At 38.1% G+C, this 25,519-nt stretch overlaps 1 protein-coding gene across 5 annotated transcripts in view; it reads right to left on the bottom strand.

The window, feature by feature from the left end:
* The window catches only part of STIM2 (stromal interaction molecule 2), a 151,780-nt gene that overhangs the window by 108,438 nt on the left and 17,823 nt on the right, over positions 1-25,519 (bottom strand). The window contains exons 1-2 of one of the 5 annotated variants that reach the window (XM_042936731.1): positions 5,249-5,427; positions 4,170-4,302 (exon numbers count right to left, since the gene is read on the bottom strand). The exons of 3 other annotated variants lie outside the window; for them this stretch is intronic. The gene's annotated coding sequence lies outside the window, so the exon portion shown is untranslated. Of the gene's footprint in view, positions 1-4,169; positions 4,392-5,248; positions 5,428-25,519 lie in introns of those variants that run through there. One more of the 5 variants, XM_042936732.1, reaches the window with a different exon arrangement.

Below are 25,519 nucleotides of genomic sequence, written 5' to 3' on the forward strand. Positions count from 1 at the left end.
ATGTTAAATATAAGGCACGGTCTTACTAAAATTACACTGAAGCAATGGTTTTTAAAGTAAAATTTCAACGGAATTTCAAGTACAGAGTTATGTGGCAACCACACAGGGCCTCACTTCTTACTGTATTAGATGAATTTTAATCCCTGAAAAGTATAACAAGGCTCTCTTTGTCTAAATTCTGGGGGGGAAATAACAATCACTACTTTGACAGCACTTTTAATTACGGGTAACTTAAGCAACTAAAGTCTTAAAATTCCTTTTTCTCCCTAATGTCACATGCACTTTTCTACCCAACCTCTTAGGAATAATACACTCAATTATGTACCTAGAGAAGTCAAAGTTTCTCTCAAGTACCTAGTATTTAATTTGCAGGAAGGCAAAAGAGAAAAAGCTCAGCGATTTGAGAAACAGGAAGCCTGGGCTGTGCATTCAGCTCTCCACATAAACTTGCAGCTTCTACTTCCAATAAAATGGAGAGACTTAAACAAATCTCAAAGGTTCCTCCAACTCTCTTTCTTTGAACACTTCACCTATATTCACTATCTTTAAAACCTTTCACTTATACAGTTTACGGTTTATAAGGCACTTCTCAGTATATCCTCTGAAAACTACGTGAAGTGGCTATTCTTTTTATCAATGAGGGATGTGAGGCCCAGAAAGTAATAGACAAACTCAAGACTGTAACTGGCAGAGCCAGCAGAACTTAGATATCTGGCTGAAAGTTCTCTAAAGAGTCCTTAAAGATTCGTTATTCAGAAATCTTACAAACTTCAGAAGCTTAAAACACAAATCTAAACTGTATTAAAGAAATATAGTAAATAACCTTTTTAAAATGTAGTAATATTCAAAATAAGTATAATTTACAAATAGCAAGTATACAGGCTATACCTCAAAAACTGGAGACATAACCACTTAAAACAGTCAGTAAAAAATATTAATAAACAACTGAATTTTTCACTTGTAACTACTAGCTTCTTACCACAGGAAGATTCTACTTTCCCCTCGTATTCTTCAAAGAACTAAAAATTAAACCACCTGGGAATCTTCTCCACAAAGAAAGTTCCAAGCCCCAATGGCTTTATGAATAGGTTCTAGAAACAATTAAGAAAAATGAATTCCATCCTTAAAACAGACTCTTACAGAGAACAGAAAGAAGAAACTTCTCCTAAACTTGTTTTATGAGAAGAGCTTAACGTTAGTACCAAAACCAAGAAAACAGTACTGGAAAATGAAAATTATAAAGCCAGCCTCACTTGTGAACATAAATGTAAAAATCAGAAAATATTAGCAAATTAAATTCCTTAACCTACAAAAAGGATAATAATACATCCATTCCAGGAATGGAAACCCATTTAACATTAGAAAATCAATAATGTAATTCGCATTAACAGATTAAAAGTAGAAAACTCAAATGATCATGGGAAGAGATGCAGAAAAGCATTCCATAAAATTGGACATTAATGCATGATAAATGTGTAGGGATATATGGAAATATCCTTAATCTGATAAACAACCTATAACAAACTACAATCTTAATAGAGAGATATTGAAGCATTGCCTCTAAGGTAAAGAACAAGAGAAGGGTTGCATTATCCCACTTCTATTAAAACAGTACTGGAGTGCTATACTACTACAGTAAGGAAAGAAAAAGAAATGAAAGTTATAAAGACTTGAAAAGCAGAATAAAAAAACTGCCATCTGCAGATGATAAAATCTGAAAATAAATTTAAATAAACGAATTTAGCAAGGTTGCTGGATCAAAAAACTCAATGTACAAAAATCAATTATATGTCTAAACACCTACAAACAAAAAGTGAAATTTTAAAGAATATGTCATTGAAAAGCACCAAATACCTTTTAAAAAAATCCACAAATTCAAACTGATACCCAAAGAAAATGATGAAGAAAAAAAAAACAAACATTTCACTGGTGTCTTCCATAGACTGCTTGGGCACCAAGTCACTACTCTAAGAACTGATAAATAAAGTGGGGGGGGGGGGGGGGGGGGTGGTGGTGATGCTGAACTGAGCATTTTTCCTGCTTTTCCTGTATGAATACATTTCATGAAAACCAAAAAGTTAATAAATTTTCTTGAAAATCCAGCAAAGAAATAAAGAAAAGTCCAGCAAATAAATGCAAAAACAACTAAATTAGGAAATCACTATTCTACAACCCCAAATAAAGTATTGGATCTAGGCAACAAACATCAATGGAAGCCATAACCATTAGGCAAAAGATGAATGGAAAATTGTTAAATGTAAGGACAGGACTGACAATACCTGAACCAACTGATCTCACTTTGAAGCATGAAAAGTACAACAATCAAACATTATGGTCCTTACACAATGCAACAGGGAATACACAGTATCCCTGTGAAGATTCGTTTCTAAAAATCAGAATCCTAATCTAACTAAACTACTAAATCTTCCTATGAGTTTAGGGGATTAGAACAAGTTAAATGATAAAAAGAGAAAGGAATCAGTCAAATCCAAATTACTCTAGCAGATGACCCAATTCCTCCAACAAATCAACTGCCTGAGGAACAAAAAGGGAGTACTATCAAAAAAGAGTATGTAACTAACGATCTTGTTTGAATTCTAATTCCAACATACCATTTTTAAAAATACATCTTTGAAACAAAAAAAATGTAAATATGCATTAAGTATTGGATATTAGATATCTATTATCCATTGCTAATATATGTACTAGTTACTAATATACATTAAGTACATACTAACACTATTGGTTATTAGTATTAAATAGTAAAGAATTATTGCTTTTTTAATCTTTTTTTAAATTTATTTATTTTGGGGAGAGCACAGCGGGGGAAGGGCAGACCAAAGTGGGCTCTGAGCTCACAGGCTGTCAACACACAGCCCAATGTGGGGCTTGAACTAATGAACCTTGAGATCATGACCTAAGGCAAAGTCAGACCCTCAACCAACTGAGCCACCCAGGTGTCTCAAATTAAGTATGGTGATATCCTGGTGGTTATATTTTTGAAAAATCTTTGCAAGAGAAATGCATAGTGAAGTATTTACAAGTGAAAGATCATGAAATCTAGGCGTGTGATTTGCTATGAAATTCTCAAAAGAAACAAAAGGGCTAAATGGGGAAACTGCTGAAGCTCCAGAACTGGGGTTCATTTTACTACTACCTCAACTTTTATATTTATTTGCAAACATCCACATAAAAACCAATCAAAGTTCTGGGGCACCTGGGTGGCTCAGCTGGTTAAGCTTTCAACTTCTGTTAAGTTTTTGACTTCAGCTCAGTTCATGATCTCGTGGTTAGTGAGTTCAAGCCCCAGGTTGAGCTCTGTGCTGACAGCTTGGAGCCTGGAGCTGTTTCTGATTCTGTGACTCCCTCTCTGCCCCTACCCTGCTCACGCTGTGTCTCCTTCTTTCAAACATAAATAGACGTTAAAAAAATGTTTTTTAATCAAAACTCAATTAGAAAATGGGTAAAGACATTAGAAGATAGATGACAGATAAATACATAAAAAGATGCTCAATATTGCCTGTCGTTAGAATAATGCCAATTAAAATCACAGTGAGATACCACCGTGTGGTATCTATCAGCACCGTGTGCTCTATCAGAATGAGCAAAATAAAAAATTCCAATACAGCCAAACACTGGCAAGGATGCAGAGAAACTATATCTCTCATACTTTGCTGGAGAGACTGTAAAGTGGTACAACCACTCTGGAAATCAGGTGGCAGTTTCTCAAAAAATTAAACATAACGCGGGGCGCTTGGGTAGCTCAGTCAGTTAAATGTCTGACTTCTGCTCAGGTCATGATCTCACAACTGGTGAGTCTGACCCTACGTCGGGCTCTGTGCTGACAGCTCGGAGCCTGGAGCCTGTTTCAGATTCTGTTGTGTGTCTCTCTCTGTCTCTCTCTCTCTCTCTCTCTCTCTCTCTCTCTTTCTGCCCCTCCCCCACTGGAACTCACGCCCTCTCTCCCTCTCTCTCTCTCAAAAATAAAAACGAATATTAAAAAAAATTTTTTTAATAAAAATAAGACAACTGAATTTTTTTTTTAAAGAGGAGATCAAAACACAAAGTACCTAGAAATAAATATAACTATATGCAAGATCTCTAGGGCAAAAAAATTATAAAACTTTATGTGAGCCACTAAAATAGACTTAAACGAATTGAGATATTACCAGATTATTAGATGTGAAGATTCAGTGTTATAAAGATGTCAACTGTCTCCAAATCAATTTGAAAGACTCTGCAATTCCAATCAAATTCCTAATGGGTTTTTTCACCTAAAGCTGGACCAGTTGATTGAGAAATCTGTTCGAATATGCAAAGGGAAAAGAATAGCCAGTTTTGAAGAAGAATACAGTAAGAAAACCCACCAAACCAAATATTAAGACTTGTAAGACATCTATAACTTAAAAACTTTGTGACTATTGTCAAAGCAACAGACAAACCAGTGAAAGAAATAAAGTACTCAGAAATAGATCCGAACATATAGAGACATATGACATAATTAGCAATGCAAATTGGTGGGGAAAATTCTATCTTGTTAAATAAAATAAATGGTTCTGGAATTGGCTGAGTATCTACATATGAGAAAAAGAAAGGAAATCGAACCCAATTCTCACAAAACAGCCAAAAATCAGTTCCTACTGAATTAAAAACTGAAGTTTGAAATACAAACTATATAGCTTTGAAAAAATAATGTAAGACAATATCCTAAGAGCAAGGAAAAATTTCTTAACTAAGACATCAAAAGCATTTAACTATAAAGGAAAATGCTGGTTAATTTGATAATACTAACATTAAGAACTTCTATTCATTAACACAACATAAAGTAAATGCAAAGACAAGCCACAAACTGAAGAGAGATACTGTAATTATAATCAAAGGACAGAAATAAGGAATTCCAAAAATATTCTGTAACCAAAGAACAGAAATATACAGAACTCCATAACACTCTAAGACAAAAAGGACCAACCCAATACAAAAGTGGACAAAAGACTTAAAAAGACAATCTCCAGAAGAAGAAATCCAAATGGCCAATAATATAAAATGAGGCTCAATTTCAATTGTAATGAGCAAATTAACCTCACAAGAAGATACCATTACCTATCTACCACAGAATTTGTTTTTAAGTGTATAATAGCAATGTTGGTGATGCTGGGAAAATAAACTAATACATCTCCTTTGGCAAATAATTAGGCATTACTAAGCACAGTCGATACCATCTGACCCAGCAACCTTCTTGGTTACATACCCTTGAGAAACTCACACAGATGTGCAATGCTGGGACATTCACAGAAGCATTGTTCATAAAAGGCCAAAACTAGAAACAAACAAAACGTCCATTAGAAAAACTGATTAGACTGTGGAGTATTTAAAACTAGAACACTACAGGGGCGCGCCCAGGTGGCTCAGTTGGTTAAGCGTCTGACTTCGGCTCAGGTCATGATCTCACAGTTTGTGAGTTTGAGCCCTGCGTAGGGCTCTGTGCTGACAGCTCAGAGCCTAGAGCCTGGAGCCTGCTTCAGATTCTGTGTCCCCCTCTCTCTCTGCCCCATCCCCACTCATGCTCTGTCTCTGTCTTAAAAATAAATAGAACGTTAAAGAAAAATTTTTAATTGAATATTGTAGAATTCCACTAGAATGAACTGTAATTACATACAACGAAATGAACAAAACTCCCACTTTTGTCAAGTGAAAGCAAGAGACAAAAAATACAATGATTCTATTAACATATAGATCAAGACAAAAATAAATAATAGCGTTTAAATATACATACACAAATAAAAGCAAAAAGAAAGGAAATCATTACCACAGAAGATTTAATGTTACCTCTGGCAGGAGGAAAGGTCATGATTAAGAGGGAATACAGGAGAGGGAGTTTCTACAAGTGTTGGTGGGATTCTATTTCTTGACCTGATGGTGGATCAAGGTGACTTTTCCACCTGCCCTACAAATAATATTTGACTTGCTGGTCCCCATAATCTCATGAGGTAATTTCTTAAAAGATATCTGTGTGTGTGTGTGTGTGTGTGTGTGTGTGTGTGTGTACACACACGTAATTGTTCTGTTTCTCTTAAGAACCTTAACACTGATTTGGAAACCAAGAATAGTTTTAGAGGATCAGAATTTTAAGGATGAATTTTCTGAATTGGCTCTGGGGTTTCTGCAGCGGATTCTCTACTCTGATTAGATTTAAAGGCACTAATGACTCTATTTCCAATAACAAGGTAAAGAAAACACCAGCAGCGCACGGCATGACGCAGCAAGAGATGTATGAACTATAACCCTTGGATAACTCTTGAACAAATACTTATAAAAAGCAAGGTTCTGGGTGAACATGCAAATGACACCTTAGAACATTTATCAAACTAAGGATTATAATGGCATTAGTGGTGACTCCTAACTTTGGATAAAGTAGGAAATAAAAAGATAAGCTCAAGGCTTCATATGCCCAGTTCAAATGCCACATAAATGACATTTCTTTCTGTCTGCCCTGACAGAGATCTTTATCTACCAAAACCTGAAAGCTGAGATGTCTGAAAATCAAACCCAGAGTGTCTTCCTGTGAGTGGCTGAATTACAACAAAAATTGAATTTCTAACTTCATACAATATTGTCTGTTAAAGTAAGGGTACTCATTAGGAAGAAACAGGATCCTGAAAATTGGAATGGAAACATGTAGCCAGATCTCAAGGAAGCGGGGGACACTGAACCTCTAAATTCTGCAGGATCTTCTTTGCTAGTAGAATCAGACCTTCTACACTTAACTGAGATGAACTCTGTTTTGCATGAAGAATCTGTAATGGCCTCACCTTACCAGACAGCAGATTCTCATCAGGACCTCCATTCACCCTTTCTTCTAGACCTATAACTAGATTCAAGAGCCAGCTGGTCCCAAAAGATGAGGTATACAATGTTACCCCCAGGAGATACACTAGAATTCACAATTTTCCCACTTTATATAGAAAGGAAACCTCGGGGATATGAATAGGATTTGGTATCAAGGATGTGGGATAACATGGAAAAAATAAAACTGAATGTGGCTGGGGTGCCTGGGTGGCACAGTCGCTTAAGCATCCAACTTTGACTCAGGTCATGATCTCAGGGTTTGTGGGTTTGAGCCCATATTGGGCTCTGTGCTGACAGTGTGGAGCCTGGAGCCTGCTTCGGACTCCGTGTCTTCCCCTCTCTCTCTCTGTCCCTCCCCCGCTGTCTCTCTCTCAAAAATAAACACTAAAAATTTTTTTAAGTTGAATGTGGCCAAATTTATTAATATGAGAACACTAAACAGAGATTCTAGATTCAATCTTATAGCTCACGGGGTTGTAGTAGCTCTAGTGATTTGACTGGTTGGTGGGCTGAAACATGGACCAAAAGGTGGCCTACATCCAATGAAGTCAAAATGCCAAAACTGCCTTGGCATAATGTAGAAGAAGACATCCAAAGGCTTGGAGAGATTGGAATGTTGAAATGGTTTTCTCATGGAAAACATGTTCACCCACCCCAGGAGGATCCAGAGAACATACCTTGCACCTTAACTATGACAAATAAATGTATGTAGTGAGCCTCAGCATGACTGCTCCTCTCTGCAGGTCAGAGGTTACAGTGGGAACTGCTACCCTTGAACTAGGGTCCTTACATGCAATGGGGACAACTGGATCCTGGGGAGTCAGGGGCTAGGTGGCAATATTTAATTGCCAAATACAAGACAGACATGGTTACCACAATGGACAGCAGAGTGAAAACGATAAACAGATTAGTCTACCTCAGAGTCCTAAGACATTCACTAGTTGATCATGGGGCCTCTAGAAGAGAAAACAGATGGGCCATCTACTAACTTCTTACTTGATCTATATAGGCAAAAGAATTCTAGGAACCTGAATTACCAAAACAAAATCATGACCCCTCAAAAATTCCTACACTTGAGCCGGTTTACAGACTCAAAACCCCTTGAAATAAAGGGGAAGATAGGTCCTCTTGAGGAAGGACCCTGTGAAACAGCAAAACTTCATACAGTTCATCTTTCCTCCCAGCCTTCCCCCAAATGGATGTACAGACTTTTACCAGGATGACTGCATTGAGAAAAGGAAATAATTAGACTTTTTCAGGGACTTTGGACCCTGGTCCTGAACTGACACTAATTTCAAGAGACAAAATGTCACTGCAGTCCATGGGTCAGAGCAGGGGATTATGAAAGTCAGGTAATCAATGGAGTTGTAGCTCAGATGCACATCACAATGGGTCCAGCGGGTCCCCTGCATCCATCCTTTGGTTATTTTCCCAATTCCAGAATCCATAACTGAAACAGACATACTCAGCAACTGGCAAGATCCCCACACTGTTTTCCAGACCTGTGGAGTGAGGACTAGTAAGACAAGAAAGGACACATGGCAGCCACCAGAACTGCCTCTACCTGGAAAAAGAGTAAGCCGACTGCAATACTGCTTTCGGGGAGGGAACGCAGATTAGTGCCACCATCAAGGACCTAAGGAAAGCAGAGGTGGAGATTCCCACCACATCAACATTCAACTCACTATGCGGCCTGTGCTGAAAACAGATAGATAGATCTTAGAGAACAACAGTGGATTATCACAAACGTAACGGTGATGGCTCCAATTGAGGCCGCTCTACCAGATGCGGTTTCACCACTTGAATAAATTGACACAGATATATGCAGATATAGATCTTACAAGCGCTTTTTTCTCAATATTAACAAAATCTATCAGAAGCAGTCCGTTTTCAGCTGGCAAGTCCAGCAGTTGTCCCACTTCAGAGGTACATCAACTCTCCAGAGCTCTATGATCTCAGTCAAAATTTAATTTTCAGGGACGTTGACAGCCTCCCCCTTATACAAGATATCACACTGGCCCATTGCTAATTGGATCTAACGAGCAAGAAGCAGCAACTACTCCAGACTTACTGCTAAAAGATTTGCATGTCAGAGGGTGGTAAATAAACTGGAAAAATATTCAGGGGTCTTCCACTGAATTGAAATTTCTAGGAGTCCAGAGTGTGGGGCATGTCAAGATACCCCTTCTAAGGTAACGGATAAGGTGTTGCATCTGGCCCCTCCCACACGCAAAAAAGAGGGAGCACCCCGTGGGCCTCTTTAGATTTTACAGGCAACATATTCCCCTCCCCATTTGGGTGTGCTATTCCAGCCCATCTACCAAGTGTATCAATCAGGATTTTTTTAAAAATACAGAATCAATGGGACTATATATGTGTGTGTGTACACACACACACACACACACACACACACACACACACGTATATGTATTATATATACACAGAGAGAGAGAGATAACACATACATGGGGGAGGAAGGGGGAGGGAGAAAAGTACATAGTAAAAGAGTAATTATAAGGAGCTGGCTCACACAAGCTGCACAGGCTGGCACGTCACATCTGAAATTTGTAGTACAGGCCACCAGGCAGGCAACTCAGATAGACGTTAATATCAAAGTCTTGATTCCAAAATCTGTAGCACAGAACAGCACACTAGAAACTCAGGCAAGATTTATATGATATAATCTTGAGGCAGAACTCCTTCTTTTCTGGGAAATCTCAGTTTTTGCTAGTAAGGCCTTCAACTGATTGGACTGAGGCCCACCCACATTATGCACAATAATCTCCTTTACAGAGTTATATCCACAAATTACCCTCACACCAACATCTACACTAGCGTTTGACCAAACAACTGGGCACCATACCCTAGCCAAATAAAACTTATCCATCACATCAAATGATCCAAAAAGCTATAGTTCTGAGTACGGCCCAGAAGAAAAAAAGGCTCTCCACCACGTCAGGCCGCCCTGCCAGCTGCTCTGCCACTTGGGCACATGACCCAGCAGATCCAATGGTACTTGAAGTGTCAGAACAGAGGGAGATGCTGTCTGGAGCCTTTGGCAAGCCCATATAGGTTAATCACAGTACAGACCCTTAGAGTTTTCGACAAAGTCAGCCATCCTCAGGGGTTAATACTCTTTCTGAGGAACAGATTTTGGCTTGCTACTGGGCTACTAATGCTTAACGATGGGCAACTAGTTACCACGTGAAATGAGCTGCCTGTCAAGATCTCAACCGTGTGACCCACTAAGTCATAAAGTTGGATATTCACGCCAGTACTCCATCATCAAATGAAAATTGTACGTACGAGATGGAGATGGCACAGGCCCTGGAGGCACAAGTCAGTCATAGGAAGAAGTGTCCAAGTGCCCACAGCCCCTGTTTCTGCTACATTATCTTTGCAGTCAGCCCACACCCATCACCACGTGAGAAGTTCCCCACCACCAGGGGAATGAAGAAGAGAAAAGTGGGGCTGCGTTTACAGAGGATTCTGTACAATATAAGGCACCACCCAAAAGGGACGGCTGCAGTACGACATCCCTCCCCAGGACATCCCTCAAGGATAGTGATAAAGGAAATCCTCCCAGAGGACAGAACTTCAAGCAATAAACCTGGCTGTTCATTTTGCATGGAAGGAGAAATGGCCAGAGGTGCCATCGCATTAAGATGTAGCCACTGGTTGGGGCGCCTGGGTGGCTCAGTTGGTTGAGCGTCCGACTTCAGCTCAGGTCATGATCTCGCGGTCCGTGGGTTCGAGCCCCGCGTCGGGCTCTGTGCTGACAGCTCAGAGCCTGGAGCCTGTTTCGGATTCTGTGTCTCCTTCTTTCTCTGCCCCTCCCCAACTTGTGCTCTCTCAAAAAATAAATAAATGTAAGAGGTTAGAGGGGGAGAGAGCCAAAGCATAAGAGACTCTTAAAAACTGAGAACAAACTGAGGGTTGATGGGGGGTGGGAGGGAGGGGAGGGTGGGTGATGGGTATTGAGGAGGGCACCTTTTGGGATGAGCACTGGGTGTTGTATGGAAACCAATCTGACAATAAATTTCATATATTGAAAAAATAAAAAAAATAATAAATAAATAAATAAATGTAAAAAAAAAAGTTGTAGCCACTGGTCAGGAACTTGAAGGACATAACTGAGTAAATGGTGACAAGATAGTCTCAAGAGGTCTGTAGATACACAAAAAATGGATAAAATATATGAAAATATCTGAATGGACACAAAAAATATGAAAATATCTGTGTCCCATGTCAATGTTCACCAAAGGGTCAACTCAGCAGAGGAAAATTTTAATAATCATGTGGACAGGATGACACATTTTGTATATACCAGCCAGTCCCTTTCCCCAGCCACTCCTATCATTGCCCAATGGGCTCCTACACAAAGTGATCATGGGAAGGAGGAAGGCTATGCATGGACAGCAACATGGACTTCTACCCATGATGGCTGACCTGACTACAGCCACTGCTGAGGCCCATATGCCAGCAGCAGAGATCATCGCTGAGTCCCCAACATGGCACCACTACTCAGGGTGATCAGCCAGCCAGCTATACGGTGGCAAGTTGATTACACTGGAATGCTTCCATTACAGAAGGAGAAAAGTTCTGTTCTTAACAGAAAAACATTCTGGATACAGATTAGTATCTAGAATCCTTCACTGTATCCAATATTTCTGCGAAACCTACCATCTGTTGACTTACAGAATGCTCATCCACCATCCATCATGATACTCTACACAGCATTACCTCTAATCAAGGAACTCACTTCACAGCACATGAAGTGCAACAATGGACCCATACTCATGACTCGTCTTACTATGTTCCCCATCTTCCCGGAGCAGCTGACTGATAGAACAGTGGAATGGCCTTTTGAAGACTCAGTTACCATGCTAGTTAAGGTGGCAATACCTCGCAGGGCTAGGGCAGTGTTCTCCAGGAGGCTGTATATACTCTAAATCAGCATCCAATAAACAGTGTTGTTTCTCCCATAGCCTGGGATTCACAGACCCTGAAATCAAAGAATGGAAATGAGAGTGACACCATTCACTATTACCCCTAGTAACCCAAGAGCGAAACATTAGCTTCCTGTCCCCATGACCTTATGCCATGCCGGCCTAGAGATCTTGCTTCCAAAGGGAGGAATAATACACAACGATTCCATCTAACTGCAAGTTAAATCTGTTACTCAGCCACTCTGGGCTCTTCCTCTCTCCACACCAATGGGCAACAAAGGCGGCTACTTTACTGACTCATGTGATTGAACCTGATTACCAAGAGAAGATTAGATTGCCATTACACAATGGCAGTAAGAAAGAAAAGTCTGAAATACAGGAGACCTCTTAAGGTGACTCTTAGTACTACCAGCCTTGTGATTAAAGTCAATAGTAAGGAGGGCACTTACTGTGATGAGCGTTGGGTGTTATGTTGAGTTTAGTGATGAATCACTAAATTCCACACCTGAAACCAATTTCACCATATGTGTTAACTAGAATTTAAATAAAAAATTGAAACAAAATAAAATAAAATAAATTCAATAGAAAACTACAACAACCCAAATCGGGCAAGGTAGGACTAACAACCCAGCCCTTCCAAAATGAAGTTTTGGGTCACCCCACTATGCAAAGAACCAACCAGCTAAGATGCTTGCTGAGGGTAAAGAGAATATGGAACAGGTAGTGGAAGAAGTTAGTCACAGATACCAGCTACAACCACGTGAGCAGTCAGAGAAATGAAAACTTTAATTGTTATGAGTATTTTTTCCTTATTTTGTTATGAATCGATTTATAGATTTATTAAGCAAATACCTTTGTTTTCTTCCCTCTCCTATTCCCTTATCATGTAAGATATATTGATAACAGTTAACTTTACATGACAGTATTAAGTTACAGGAGATCAAGAAGACTGAACAACGACTTTGTATTCTCTCCTGAGGAAAGGCGTAGCATGTGTTCCATTGTACACAGAATAGCTTTTATCATGTGAGGGGATTCTGTATTTATTTGGAGATTAAATATGGTTTTTAGGGGACATGTCTAAGTGCCAGGTTAAAAACAGGATGGACTGTGATGGTTAGCCTTATGTGTCAACTTGGCTAGTATATAATAATCAATCATTCAAACACTACCCTAGATATTGCTGTGAAAGTATTTTGCAGAGGTGGTTAACCTCACAATCAGGTGAAAGGAGATTATTTCCCATAATGTGAATGGGCCTCATCCAATCATGCGGAAGGCCTTAAAAGCAAAACTAGGTTTCCCCGAGAAAGAAAAAAATCTGCGTCAAGACTGAAGCAGCAACTCCTGTTCTATAGATTTTAGACTTACCAGTTCCTATAATCACCTAAGCCATTTCCTTGAAATTAATAGCTTTCAATTCTATACATGTTATTTTTAATATTTAAATTGTAAATTATTAATTAAAACATAATTTATTTATAGATTTTTTTCCTTCTTCTATTCTATTTCTCTAGAGAACCCTGACTGATACAGGGTCCTTCAAAATATTTTTTAAAAAGACAGCCATTCTTTGCTTCAAAAAATAGATGTAGAACACGTAGAAGGTACTGAATAACTTCAGCTCACTGTGACATAGACCTTTTCACAAACCAGAGCTATCTCCTAACGGAAAAGGCTGTTCAGGAACCAGTGAGCTCCCAGTCACTGAAAGCATATGAGGAGCTAATGAATGGGCAGGAAGGGAGAGTGGGGGCCAGAATGCACCATAGGGGTTCCTGTAACAGAAAATTTGAGCATTATTTTTGTCCATCTCTTCTAATTGAAAGTCTATTGTTGTATATTACAGCATGCTCAGATTTTACATTAGCAAGATAAAACAAAAACAAAACTTCAACCCAAATAGAAACAACTTTTACTGACTTTCCTAGTCTCATTATTAAAACCAGTTAACAGCTTCTGCTCATCTCACAAGTAGTTCCTAAGGGGCTTCATCATTTGGTGTATTACACTTAGCACAAGTCCAGATAAGGCTGCATTTATATTTCTGTAGTTCTTTCCAAAGGGACCAGAACAAAGAAAGCGAAAGAAAAAAGAAAGCAAAGGGAGTACCAACTAAAAGAAAATTCAATGAAATACTTCATATATTTTGTCTCTGTTAATTCTTAAATGTTTAACCTAATCACTTGTAGGGGAAAGGAAACAATAACTATTTGAGGGATTAGTACCACTACAGCCAGACTCTGCACTAGGCACTTCACCAGAAAGACGGGCATTGTGTTTTCCACTTTATACAAAACTAACAGAAGCCTAGAATACCCTGCCAATCTACTAATCAGCAGAACCAAGATTATAACTCATATTGGTCTCATTGCAAAGCTGAAATTCTTACCAGACTGTAATAACTGAGATATGTATATGTATGAATTGTTTAACGTATACATAATGAATATAGTTTGCAACAGATAAGTGAATAGCGTAACAAGAAACTAACACACAATGACTAAAGCAAAAAAAAATAAAATAAACATTTACTAAGTATTACTTATCTGCTGGACACGGATAATAATTCATTCTCTCTGACTGCAAAATGAAATAAGCTCTAATTATGTAATAAAGCAAAATACCTTGAAGTGACAATGATATAAGCTTAAGAGAACTATGTAACAGATTATACAAAATCAGGAAAAAAGGTAAAAAAAATACCTAACAAAATACTAAAGGAAAATTAATTAAAAGTATGGACAAAAAACCACATCAGGTGTAAAATCAGAAACAAACAAAAGTTAAGAAAAATGAAATATCAACCAAAAGTAAGGGAAAAAACCTAAATTAAACTTTATGCTTTAAAGGGATTGGGGACATGGAGAGAAGCAAATAAGGTTTAACTATTTGGCTTGATGTTTATGCTATCCCGTAATACCCAGCACTTGAAAACTACAATAAATCTGTTCCAATGTTTTAACTCCTTAAATTACATAATTCAGGATTAGCTCTTATGTTTCTGCATCCCAGTGAGGGTTTATATTACAGTAAACCTGACTTTCAGGACAACAGAACACAAAGCCCTTCACTGTCTTTGGTATCTGCATATAGAATCACCTGTGCCACCTCCCTCCATCTCCACGGAGAACACGAGAGCTCTGCTATTCTCTCCCACGGACAAAAACCTCCTAACGAGTGTCCCCTCCCCGAGACCAGGCCTTCCACACTCTAATCCCAACGAAATAACTAACATCACCTTTTAAAACACAAGTCAGACCATGCCACAACCTTCTCAAAACCCTGCAGGAGTTCTGCATCTCACTCCAAGAAATGCCAGTGTCCTTCCATCAGTCTGTAAGACCCTGGACATTCTGGCCTTGGCTACCTCTCTGACTTCATCTCCTACTCCCCTCTCTATTGCTTACTCCATACCAGCCCAGTAGTCTCCTTACATTTCTCCAAAATCCAAGCACGTTCCCCCGCCCCCATCAGGATGCTGTACATGATACCCAGGGCCAGGATCTCTCCACCTAAGGGGAACCACATCGTTCTGTCCACTCCTTTCCCTCTTCTCAAATGTCACTTGTGCTTTCTCTGAAGCACTGTATACAAAATAGCATATATGCATCCACACTCTGCCCTGACATTCTCTAACTGCCCTCACCTATATAATTTTCTTCCACAGCACTAATGACCTCCTGACATATCATATTTACTTGTCTACTTGTTTACCATCTTACTTAATTTCACGTAAGCTCGTCGTTTTGCATTGCTTTCTTCACTGCCCCAGTGCCTAGAACAGTGTCTAGGAGTGCTCAGTAAATACATGTTGAACTACTAATACATTAGCCTTAAGTTAACATTTCAAACAATCTTCTCAATTACATGAATATGCTATTATACAGTAAAATCTTTAAGCAGGAAAACTGATACACCTTCCTAGTTCTTCCATTCTTCACCCTGATTTAGTTTTGCAATAAATATAAAAGGAAAGTGAATGTTCTACCTATCACATTTTTCTTCTTTTCCACTTAAATACAAATTATGAGCTTCCAGAGCCCCAACTTCCTTTATTTGTCAAATAAGAGGAACTGGCCTGTGGTAATCAGCTTCTAAAAATCTAGTATTTACAAATCAGATTTGAAACAAAGTTTAATATACAATTTTTAATAAGCCATCATGGGATTTCTCAGTACTTAGGATAAATCAACATTGTATATGTATACATAAATTGCATGCATCTAACTATAACCTGAGGGGCTATATTTAGCTTCACTCTCATAATGCAAACAACACTGGACCTTACATTTTAAGTTTCTCTGCTCCCAGACTCTTTAGTCTGATAAGCTCAGTAAACAATTTATCTGAAAGCTCCTTCTGACTTGACCTAAGCAAAACATAGATAAGCCTGAAAAAATTAACTAAATCCTGAGAAGAGCACATCACAAATACCACATACTAAAACTCTACATGCTATACTCAAAGGAGGATCCTTCACACTACCAAGAATTAGAACAACTCAAGCTTTGATACGATCTTCCAGCCTTTGAAGACACCATTTTTTTTTTTAATTGCAGATGTCCAATGAATAAACTGTGATACAATCATCTACGCTGATGAATCCACATTTACATTACATTCAAAAACATGAAAGCTGTTCTCTGGTGTTTAATCAGAACAGTGTTTAACCTCGGGCAGAGACAAGACAGTGATGAGGGGCATGAGGAACTTCACCAGGGGTGAAGGCAATATTATGTTTCTCGATGTGGGTGCTAGTGATATGGAAGGATCCACTTGGTGAAAAACAGATGAGCTGAATTCTGATTTTGTGCCATTTTCTGTACTGTTATACTTAAGTAAAAAGCTTATAATGAGATAAACATTACAGCAACTCAAGGCCATGAAAGATAAGCTCTATACAAATATGAACAGCTCTATACAAATCAATAACCCTGAAGAATACCTATGTGCACTAACAGTAACACTGTGCTGGTTAAACTGCACTCAGTAGGGAAGTTAACAAATTTTTTTTTTTAATGTTTGTTTATTTTTGAGAGAGAGAGAGAGAGAGAGAGAGAGAGAGCGAGCAGGGGAGGGACAGAGAGAGAGGGAGACACAGAATCCAAAGCAGCTCCAGGCTCTTAGCTGTCAGCACAGAGCCCAAAGTGGGACTTGAACTCATAATAAGATCATGACCTGAGCCAAAGTCGGACGCTTAACCCACTGAGCCACCCAGGTGCCATAGGAAGTTAACAAATTTTAAAAACAACTTGCATCCAGTAAGTTTGAAATAAAACAAGTTTATAGTTCAAAGGACTTAAGCTGCAATTATTCAAGAGTCAAAAGAACACTGGTTAACGATCTCAGTCTTCTGGTATGGGGCGCCTGGGTGGCTCAGTCTGTTAAGCATCCGACTTTGGCTCAGGTCATGATCTCATGGTTCATGGGTTCAAGCCCCGTGCTGACAGCAGGGAGCCTGGAGCCTGCTTCGGATTCTGTGTCTCCCTCTCTCTTTACCCCTCCCTCACTCATGGTCTCTCTCTCTCTCTCTCTCTCTCAAAAATAACAAACATTAAAAACTTTAAAAAGAAAAAAAAGGATCTGAGTCTGCTCGTGGAACCTTGTGTCTAGCACTTGCCAGTTTGGCAAAATTGTACTTAAGTTCTCTGGACCTCTGTTACCTCACCTGTAAAACGAAGATCTACCTCAGAAGCTTGTTGTGAGGACCAAATGAGTCATTTCGTGTAAAGCATTTATCACAGCACCTGACACACAGTAAGAACTCAATAAATGTTGGCTCTTCATTCACGTGGGATATTTAATCTCCCAATGATGCTAAATAAACAGTGTTTCTACCACAGCCGACTGACAGATGGGCACCGAAATGCAACAAAGAACCCCTTCTTAAAATAACTTGTACAGTACTTTTCTACAAAATAGGATCATGAACTATTAGCTTTCTTCAAATTTTAATTTCCCAAAGCAGTTGCTCAAAGTAGTAATAAGTCATACTCCAGTCCCATTCTTGTTCTTTTTTCAATTCTTTATGCCAAGTTTCTTTAAGGAGTAGATAAATAACCATTTACAGCACTGCATCATCATAGAAAGAAACTACAGAAATTTAAAATACCAACAGCTAACTCTTTGTAAGAGCTACTATGTGGCAGACGTTGCACTCAACATTTTCCTATGCTGTTCTCATTTACTGTATGTGACAACCCCATTAAGTAGGTACACTGTTCTGCCTGACTGAAATGGCCTAAGTCCATGTTACTTCTGAGCCCATTTGATTTCATTTATCTCCTCCCCTTATTCTCTCACAACTGTTTATATATACTTATCACAATGTTTTGTAATTATACCTGCTGTTCCGCATTAGAATATGAATTCCTCAACTCCCCATTCCCTGAGCTGGCACAGAGTTTGGCACACAGAAGGGGCTCAGGAATGTTCACTAGGAACAAATTCGTTACAAAGATGAGAAGAACTCGAAAGCCCAAGCGCATGTGACTGAATTCAAGAGCAAGTACTTCCTCTTCCAGAGGAACATAAAGAACTCAGGCGCGTAATTCCATTATTTTAGTCCTACTTGAGATAACTTTCTTGTTTGCTGAGATTCACCTATTTGCCCGGTGTTAATCCAGGTGACAATCCGATAATCCTGTTGTTAGCAATAACTTTTCAAAGACGATAGACAGCTAACAATCCATTTGATGGACATCTCACAGGAAATTAAGTGACCAATGTCCCGTCAAAAGACACAATCTTGCAGTTGTGCCTGCACCACTCTGTGCTGCCACGCTCCAAGATCTTACTTGCTTTTTCCTTCCATTACAAAAGGAGCACTATCTGATACGGCAATAAGCCTCCTTCAAAGAAATCCGTAAATGTAGCATGAAGTTTTCATTTCAAATTAATTTTCAAAGAGTCTTTTCACACTTTGTGTTAATTAAACCCTTTTACTACGGCTTGGTCACAAAGAATGAATCTGTTAAACTGCTTTGCCCACCACACTGTCACTTGCTATATATATGCTCAGCACCTCAGACAATGTCCCAGCATCTATTATTACAACTCGTACCTGTGCTTCACAGTATGGTATTCCCAGACATCACAACAATCCTTTATTTCCCTAGGGGAAAGAAACACAATTTCCTAATTTACTGAACACAAAATAATATGTCCTATAGCACAGGTATATATGTATGTGCTATGCGTGTATATAATTTAATCTTTACTAGCACCTTGAAAGACAGAGATTATTATCTCCTTTTTCCCCAAAGGAAGAAACTGAGGCACAGAGACTCTGAGTTAGTAACGGTACACACTCAAAAGGCAGGTCTACGTTCGCATGCTAAGTTTTTCCTCCATCCATGCTCTCTTCCCCTTCCCAACCTCCCTCTTTTTCACTCTGCAGTTGCCTCCGTCACCAGTCTCCATGTGGAAGGGGCACATGGGTAGTGCCTGGATTTACACACTATAGTTCCAACCGTGAGACAAATGACACAAACTTCAGACCAACTATGCAATCAAGCATCTATCACAGGCCTTGCCATTTAGAGAAAAAGGTCAATATTCCAGAAAAACTTGCAACAGAAAATAAAGGCAACCAACATTTTTAATATTCATGGTAACTTACTCCTCAGAAACCTGAGTTGTTAAATTATAAATTCAAGAAACTAGGTTTCTGAATTAAACCATAATGAGGGGAAGAAGAAAAAAAAAAAAAAAACCACCACCAACAGTGGAAACTTTACAACACTGAGAAAATCAAAGCACCATTTGCCTATCGGAGAGCTCATTTAATGGTATCACATTTTTACAAGAGTCACCATAATGGAATGTCAGAAAAGAATCAGTCTTCATCCTCTTATTAGTTTGAGAAAAGAGATCTGTTGTCAGGACCATTCCAACCTTTGATCAGAGGGACAGTGTGTTTAACAATACACAAAGGCGAAAACATTCAAACTCCAATAATTAAAGAAATGAAACATGATATTTCACCCAAATAGCAAAGATTCTTTTTCAATTAAAATACCAATGGGCACTCAAAAACATAATCTTTTCAGAATACAATTATTTTTACCGTCAGCAATATATTTTTAATCTTAAAATTTTCATACCTTTTACTCTAATAGTATGCTCATGGGATTATAGCCTTAAAATCCAGAAGGAAGAAAAGGTTTATGTGCATAAATGTTTATAAAAATATTTTTAACAGAACTGAAAACATCTATTCAACAATGGGAATCTATCCAACAGTAAGGACAAGTAAATAATTTACATCTTCTATTTCATTTACTAGTTAAGAAAAAACTCAGAATATGTAATTTAAAAAAACAAGATGCAAAATTGCATCAAAGAAGACTGCAACTATATAAAATAATATTTGCCATATATAAAAAAGAATACCAAAGTGTTCCCGAGGAATAAAATTTGTTTTATTCTCTTTGCTAAATGTGTCTGTATTTTCCAAGTTTATAATAATAAGAAAAACTACATGAAAGAGGAATGAAAATGGAGATGACACAACACTCACTTGAAGTATCATAAGATCTAAAACCAGGGGGAGGAAGGGGATCATTTCTGAAATGTTTAAATTAGCAGATTATGTTTAAAAAATACATGAAACATTTCCATTGCCTGAATTCTTTGGCTTTTTATTCTCAAGGAGGAAAAAAACATCATAACGTAGAAAAAGGTTTATGCACAAAGGGTGTGAATCAAGACATTCACTATCCAAAAAGTTTTATGGATTACCTATGACACGCTAGACACTATCTAGGTAACATATGAACAAGACAGACACGGGTCTAATCCTGTAGGAGCTTAGTCTTCTACGTGTAAGTACAGGTAGCAAGTTACTAAATAGATCAAAATATAATTTCTAGTTATAAGTATGTGTAAGTATATAAAAGCACATAAATATATAAATGTGTTTTATGCGTTTGTTGAGCAGAGGCAGGAAGGAAACTGCTCCCATAGGCAATCACCAAAGTAAGTCTTTCTGATAAAGATACAAAACCAAAAACTAAAGGCAGCCAGGCAAGAAGCTGCTGAGGAATAGAGGAACAGCCAAAACACAGGAAACCTCAAGTGCCACAATTCAGAAACAAGGAAAGAGTTTGGCATATTCTAGCAGCAGAAAAGAAGTCAGAGTAGGAGAAAATGGTAAAAGGAGATAAATCTGGAGAGGTAGGCAGGAGCCAGACCATGCAGGGATTTGCAGGCCAGGAGAAATGTCTATTTTATTGTAATAAAAAGGGAAGCTACTGAAGGGAGAAGGATATGATCTTATGTGTAATTTTACAGGCTTCTTGGAGAACAGACTGTAGAAGGTCAAGAGCAGTAACAAGAAGTTAGGAAGCCACTGCAGGCATCCCAATGAGAGGTAATGGTGGCCTGGACTAGAGTGATGGCAATGGAAATAGAGAAAAGTGGAGAAAACTCAAAATATGTGTGGGTGGTTATAGCATTTACTAACAGATGGTCAGGATGTGGGAGATAAGGACCCAGAACGATCAAGTATAGCTCCTAGGAGTCTGAATGAATCATTATTTATGAAACTAAAACTTCAAGTGTGTTTCCAATAATAAGGAATAGTTAAGTATGTTATGAAGCATACATCAGATGGAACGTTAACTAATGTTTGTTAAAGGTCTGCATCTCTTACTATATATGGGGTAATGGATATGACACTTAAGTATTCAGGCCTCCAGTTTCCTAAAATAATTACTCAATAATCCCTCCAATAATTACTATAAATAATTCCTACTGCTCTCTAAAGTTGCAGAGAGGATTACATGCGAACCTATGAAAAACACTTAACACAATGACTGTGCTCCATAGATTAAAGCTGCCAGAAGTCATAGTAATGACTCCAACACCAAAATAGAAAAAGGAGTCAACAAATGTCTTATGGAGAAGTGGCCAGATGAAAGAAACGATGAAGCAGGAATTTAAACCCAGGTTATCTGACTCAGTCTCTACAACACCATGCACTCTTCACCACAGGTGAGCAACAAGGATTAAAAAATTAAGAACCCCTAAGAAGAACTATGGAATCCTATAATCCTCATTAGAGACTTTTTGGTAAAAACTACACAACAACCTAAGGTCTAAAGAGTTTAGTATTACACACAGTTATGTAGATTAACGAGAATAACTGGCAATTCCTGAATCACAAAAATAATCAAAAAGTTTATTGACTTTTCAGTAAGTACCTTAGGAAGTAAGGCTGACAGCTCAACCTGAACACAATGCAAAGGGAGCTCGAGACCAGGAACTTAGACCATGGAAGTCTAGGAGCAAATAATTGTCAACAGAAGTCAAGAGCTAGACAGGGAATACAAGTAACAGGATAAGAGAACAGAATCCATAGCCTGGAAGAAAAGCACTGGCAAAGAGGCACATACCAAAAACCATGATTAGTCAGTTTGAGGGACAAGCACAGACCAACAGAAGCAAAGACAGACAGGGTTAGGAAACTCTCACATCCCCAGGGCCCAGGCAAATATCCACTGCTCCTGGGAAGAGGTAGAAGTAAAAGCCCACCGCTTCAGGAGACGGACAAGAAACCCTCCTGGCCCAGGAATCCCTGGATCCCACACCAAAACAAAGTACGTTACCCCTGGGCAAAGAACAAGAAACTCTCTAGCCTAAGCCCTCCCCCAGATACAAGGCAGAGTTTGGCTGCCACTGTGAGAAGAGGAAGAAGGCTGAGGAAGCCCAATCCCAAGGCCTAAGACTTAAACTAGATCAGGAAAACCAAACACTCCTTCACTCCCACCACAAATCTAGGACACAGAGGGAGCCCCTCCACTGCCCCCCATCAGTACAGGCATGCTGCTGACAGCAGCCAATGCAGTAAGAACACTACTCAGGCCACACAAAACACAAAGTAACAGGAAATTTCTGGTCTGTGGTACACTCGAAAATGACCAGTAACAACAGAGCCATACCCAGCTCAACTACTAGCAAAACTATCTCAACTACCACATTAATAGTCTGACAGAAGAAGCACACCCATTTCTGGACATCGGCAATATTTATCTCAGTCTCAACTGTGCTATCAGTCAATCAAAAATTATGAGCCATTAAAAAAATTATGAACCACGTTTTTAAAAGGAAGAAAAAAAGAAAAAACTTCATTGTCAAGAGATAAAGCAAACAGAACCAAAACACAGAGATAACCCAGATGCTAGAATTATCAAACAGGATGACTAAAATAATTGTGATTAATGTTAAAAGATCTAGAGGAAAGAATTAATATGTTAAAGTATCTGGACAATATGTATAAACAGCTGGAGAATCTCAACAGATATGAAAACTATGAAAGACAGTCAAACGATAATAAAAAAACACAATTTCAAATGTGTAAAATTCCTTTCACATAATTATCAGTGCACTTAAAACAGGTCAGCAGAAATTATCCAAACTGAAATAAAAAGGGTAAAAATGGGTTTGAAAAAAAAAAAAAAAAAAAAAAGAAAAGAAAAGGATGCACCCAACAATTGTGGGACAGTATCAAATGATCTAACATACCCTTAATTGGAGTGCCAAAGGGAGAAGAAAGAAAAGTAGGACAAAAAAAAAATTATCTGAAAAGAGAATAGTTGAGATATTCCAAAATTAATGAAAAACAATAAACCACAGATCCAAGGAGCTCAGAAAACTCTTAAAATTGTGAAGCTATCATTATCTTAAATTGAGCAAGTTAAAACAAAGGGTTGAGACAAAAGATATAGCTTGAAATAATAAAATACTGCAAGTATTTAGCAGATAGTGTTAAATACTCTCTACTATCTATAAAAATACAATAACATACTATTTCCATCTCCACATAAAAAGTTAACTAGAGGAACAGGTGAAAGAGAAGAAAAGGGTGGTAAGAGATGAAAAAGACATGAATTATAACCAAATAAACACATATTAGAGTTTCCTTCCAACAGCAACCAAACAAATATAGATGTTTAGACTATATTACTTTGACAAAAAAAAAAAGAGAAAAAACCAAACCTATTAATTTTCAGCAAATACATTAAATAAAGGCATTTAGTTATGTATTGTAAAAACAATTACTTTGCATGAATTTAGTAAATCCCCGGGGATGATCATTCTACATTGTGAAAATTCTTTTACAAATTTAATTATGGTTTACCATGTCCACTATTGTGAGAATTTGTGTCACAGATGACTGGAAACAAGAGGCATCTAGAAACTGATCAGAATAAAGCAGAGAAGAGACAGGGTTGAGACTTTTAAAATGCAATCCTAAATTAAAGGAAACCTAAGTAAAGTTTACCTGACCTTTAGAGTATCCTTCTGCTGTCTCAAAGCTGGGAAAGTGCTAAGATCCAAAGACCCACTTAAGTCGTGGGAACGGAGGCAAGTCAGAATGTTCAAAATCCTCATGTCTCCTGATAACAAGTTTCCTAAAGGAAGAACTCAATTTTTACCAATACTCTATGAATTACTAAAGATGCTTGAGCCATAGTAGTAGGAATATAAAAAGAACTGTGAAATAAACGTACCCAAAGTTTTTCCCGTTTTATTCATCTAAGTCAATCAGCACGTCTGGAACCACCATGGACCCTCAGATATAAATTAACAATTCCAACTAACAGAAAAAGGATATCTAACTTTCTGATGGACTAAATACTGAGTAGCATATGAATATGCTCCTTAGTAATGCATACTGTCTACTACAACCTAAATTGGGTTTTCAGGGACACCTGGGTGGCTCAGTCGGTTGAGCATCTGACTCTTGATTTCAGCTCAGGTCATTGATCCCAGGGTCGTGGGATGGAGCCCCACATCAGGCACCACACTGAGCGTGGAGCCTGCTTAAGATTCCCTCTCTCTTCCTCTGTCCCTCTCCCCCACTCACGCACGCGCTCTCTCTCTCTCTAAAAAAAATAAAAGGAAATAAGATGGGTTTTCAAGCATCTTGCAAACTACAAAAGGAAATTCTGAACACTTCATTATATTGAAAAGATAAATAAAAATTAACTTTTCTGAAGTACTAATTCAGAATATGCAAATATTTCTTTCCTACGGCATTTCCTCTTAGCAAATATAAATGTTAATAAAGACTTTCATAGGGTTATTGATCTCTCACTTTGAAGCCTATTTTTCCTGTAAGTTAGTTCTTCAACTTCAAATTCTTCTAGGGTAAGACTTTTCAGGTACATCTTCATCATGATTAAAAATTATCTATAAACATACCATGTCTTGCTTTGGAATTTGTATTTAACTAAAAACAGCTGCTGTATATCTAGAAATCTTTAAAAACTGACCAAAGACAAAAAAAAAAAAAAAAAAAAGATTTATCTTATTATCTTTTAATTCCTAAGCACAGTCTTTTCATTATAAATCACAGGCCCTAGAATATAATTTTTTTCACTCTTTTACTAATCTATAATAGAAAAGAAAAAGTCCCAATTATTGACAGTTCCATACCAAGATTTATGACGAATATATCATGACTACCAGCCAGCTACCTGAAAAAAATTTTTTAAGACTTCAAAATGTAAAACTAATTTTTAGTACACTATAAAAGCTAAATGACAATTTTATAAATAAGTTTAGACAACTTATAAAATTTCATATGTGTCTGACTAAATTCAGAGGACCAACATATTTACACATTTCTATAACATTTTAAAATAGATCCCATAAAGGGGCGCCTGGGTGGCGCAGTCGGTTAAGCGTCCGACTTCAGCCAGGTCACGATCTCA

The sequence above is a fragment of the Panthera leo genome, chromosome B1 (assembly GCF_018350215.1).
Source record: "Panthera leo isolate Ple1 chromosome B1, P.leo_Ple1_pat1.1, whole genome shotgun sequence".
NCBI classification, from domain to species: Eukaryota; Metazoa; Chordata; class Mammalia; order Carnivora; family Felidae; genus Panthera; species Panthera leo.